A 4,110-nucleotide genomic window follows, 5' to 3' on the forward strand; every position below is an offset into this window, starting at 1 on the left:
TCTAGAAGCCCATTCGTTTGTTGGATAGGGAAAAATTGAATGATTGAGGAAGAGGCAAACATGTAGCAGGTTACATAGGTTCTTAGAAGCCACTCAAACAAAGTGATGCCAGCAGAGTATTCATGAACCTGGACCGGTGAAAGTAGTAATATGTGCAAGCATAGAACAAAAATCAATCAACAACACAGATTATGCAAAAAAGATAACTTGGATCTTTAAGCGTCAACGAGGCGGTTAGACCCTTAACTCAAGAGAGTCTGACCATAGTCCTGATACCAATTGTTAGACCGCATAGAGGGGGGGTGATTAGGGTCTTATGCTAATGCTAAATCCGATTAAATGCCATTAAAAATTTAAGGTATTAGCTATAGTATAGCATTCTTCCTGAGAGGAAAGATATACATAGAAGTTTATGTTGTCAAAATAAGTCAAAAATCACAAAGGTAAGATATCCTAGCAATGAGCATAATAATTATTGAATATATTGCAGATTACGGAGTTGAGCTAACACAAGATGGCATATATCCTATCAAGGGAGATATACAATATGATATATGTATATGATATGTAAACTAACAGCAAGGGGTAAACAATCTAAACAAGATAGTGGGATGATATAGATAATGAGGGGCTAATGACAATGGCGATAAAGATATGAAAACATAAATATGAATGAACGGCAAAGCACACTTCCAAGACAAGCAATATAGATTAGCACGTGAGTTAACGGCGACCTTCGTCATACGTCTCCGCTCGCCGGAGCCGTCTTGTTGGTATAATGATTTCTACGCCGGAGAAATCCACTAACACAATCCGGTTGGAAGCGCGGAACTTCTCTACACACTGCGGTTTTCTAGCTAACCGAAAAATCTAGGCAAGCTCACACTGCTTGCAAATCACAGATCTTAACACGGCCAACTAAGTGTTTGGACCTAGCGTGTCTCGACCCTCAAGTGCTCGGTTACAACCTCTCCCTAGGCAGCGTCAACCGACGGCCAGCTCCCTTGGGACGATCCCCGACTATCTCACCCACACACTCCTCACTGCGGTGTACAAGAGTATTTACAAAGTGATTAACATTAAGGCAGCAAATATAGCAAATGATTGTTCTCTTCTAAAGCAAGGTGAAGACTCATTAGGCTCAACTGCAATGTCACACGTATCCCACAACCGCAATATATATAATGTATGCAAATAGCAATAAGCTCATAGGTTGTGTGTGAACAAAGAGTATCAATAAACAATGTAAACTAAACTGCAATATGAAATCTAGGCTTATGAAATTATAAATGCAAAAATAATAAATTGTAAAGGGTTAATATAAAGATTGAGATTTAGAAAACTTCTCCCAATAAATGAAAAGAGTGCGAGAGATGTATTGATGCCCAAACACCAAAAGATTAATCTCCCTCAAGGCGCCTTGTGAAATTATCTTCACAAACGGCAAACTCTTAAAGCACTCTTTAAACAAAGCACCAAAACAGTCCGCCTTAAACTTGTTTTTAAAACTCACTTGATTAAGCTTGAAAAGACTGCAGCCAATGGGGTATTTATACCGCACCTAGAAATCTCAGCAAAACCCCAAAACAAATGACAAACACAGCCCCCGCCGCGCAGAATATCTGCTACAGGAAATAGCCGTTAGAAGTCCAACGACTACATTGTCGGTCGACGACCGAAAATCCCGGTTCGGTCGACCCGATCGAGAGCAAAAAACACGAAAGACTTTCTGGACCATCGTCGTCGAACCGGAAATTCTGTCGGTCGACACCGATTTGAGTTTTGCGGTTCGACCGGAGCGGTCGACGACGACTCTCCTGTCGCACCAGTGAGATATGAACTGCATGTTCGGTCGACGCGGTGGCGTCGACGCGAAATCTGAGCATATTCAAAAACTTGTTTTTTGCTGATTTTAAGAAGCCTGTTGTAAAATATCAAACAAATTCAGAAATGCTAAAACTTTTGGGGAATGATTGTGACATGATAATACACATGCTACAAAAACTGGTTTTCTAAAAAGACTTCCCCAAATGAGAAATACCAATCATTTTAGCAAAATAGTGCCGCAAAATCATGAGAATGTAAACATATGAATCTTGACATTTTAGCTTAACCATGTTTTGAACATTACAGAAATGATTTTGTAGACTTAATAAAAGTATGTATATGAATTATTGTTAAGTCTATACACGCAAGAAAACAAATAATTTTCACAAGATTATAAGTATACAAATAGAAAGTAAAAAGCGTATGAAGTATGTATATGAAATATATTTGTTTCATATCTATGAAATTAAACAAAACAACTTATCCACATAGAAAACAAGCATGTATACAACATCTTTTTGAATTTTATTTGTTAAAAACCTTTGTTTGTGGATATAACTAAAAAACCAAGATGTATACTGTAAATATAAACTATATATATATATATACTAAGAAACTAATAATATGTGTGCTGAATATAATATTGAGCTTAGATATATAAACGACAGCATAATATAGAACCTAGTAGCTAAATATACGGCGTAAGCTTGATGCTTGGAATCTTTCATTGAAGGCTCAACTTGGTACACATGCGGCATGAAGCTTTGAAACTGTCTTTAACTTTGAATTTGCCAAGGCTCACCTGACATTCTCCGCACGGCTCCTTTGGATATGATCGTTTGAAGCGCGAATTCCATGCCCAATCTCCCAACTACGTTGTTTTGTCTACAATAAATACAAAAACACAAATACTAAAAAAAACAAAAAACATACTAGACAAACAACATTAGTGGTAAATTGTTTGTTAAACATCATCAAAACAAGAAGGCCAACAGAATTGCTCCAAAGCTTTACCGTGAGCAATCTTGGATTCGAGGACTGACCTCCTTGCATCGAGATTTGACTTGGGGATGAATCGGTGCTCCTCAGGTAGCTCCTTGTCATATCGAGGGCTAACCTCTAACTTCTTAGCCTGAAATCTTTTGAAGTAGTCTCGAAGGCTCTCTTCGGGCCCCTTGCCTTATCTAAATTAACACATGAGTTGGTAGCTTCTGCTTGGTGCTGGCCAGGAAGTGATGGATGAACTTTTGGCTGAGCTATTAGAAGCTGCTAATGGACTTCTTCTCAAGAGTGCTCCACCAAAGCTTGGCACTCCCCAAAAGAGTGATGGGGAAGCATCAACATATGACTGCTTCTGATGCTTAGAGTATGCTCATCACATCATAGTAATTCTAAACATGTTCGGAGGGGTCTCCCTCACCTTTGTACTTCTCTATGTGAGGCATCTTGAACTTCTTACATGGGGCATTCATAAGGTTATCTGAAAGAGGGGTCTTACCCCCGATGATGCTTGCGATTAGTCTGTATACTCGATCATTTCCAGAGGCCCTTATGGTAGTTGAGGGGGCTGAAGAGGCACGATAGTGGATGAGAGTCTTAGAGACCACTCCCTTAGTGCTATGCCCAAGGTTGCATGTGTTAGAATTCTCACTGGTAAGCTCCTAATGATGGAGGAGATGTCAGCGAGTCAACTGATGAGGTGTCGGGGTCGTGTGCTTGGCGCAAACCCCAGCTACTTAGCAGCAGCATGAGGAGTCTGAGGCTGGACTACTCGCTGGGCCCCGTCAGGAGAATGAGTCTCCGACCACCTATCCTTAGAAGGTGGTGGGAGAGCTGAGGTAGCTCACAGGAGAATGAGTCTCCGACCACCTATCCTTAGAAGGTGGTGGGAGAGCTGAGGTAGCTCATTGCGTCTTTGGAAGCTGACTGAGAAGCTCGCTAGAGAAGGCAGTGAATTGCTCTTGGAAAGATTAAGAGATCTTCCGAACTGTTTCCTCGAGCTGGCTTGAGTAGCGTAGCTCTGATATCGTTCTACAGGGTGAGGCTAATCAGACCCTTGTTTAGAACTTAACATGTTTTCTCAAAAAAAAAAGATTCCCCCACAGTGGGTGCCAAACTATTAATGACTAGGATTAAACATTCAATCATATCCAGAAGAGGATAGGTGCGGATTGGGGGCAGGATCGGTTCCTCTTGAGTCCTCGCTGGAATGAGGTTGAGGAGATTGATGAAGGGGCGGCCTCCTTCTCCGACTTTATATCTAGTTCTTGAATTGGGGTATCT

This window comes from Asparagus officinalis, chromosome 5, assembly GCF_001876935.1.
Source record: "Asparagus officinalis chromosome 5, Aspof.V1, whole genome shotgun sequence".
In the NCBI taxonomy this organism is placed as follows: domain Eukaryota; kingdom Viridiplantae; phylum Streptophyta; class Magnoliopsida; order Asparagales; family Asparagaceae; genus Asparagus; species Asparagus officinalis.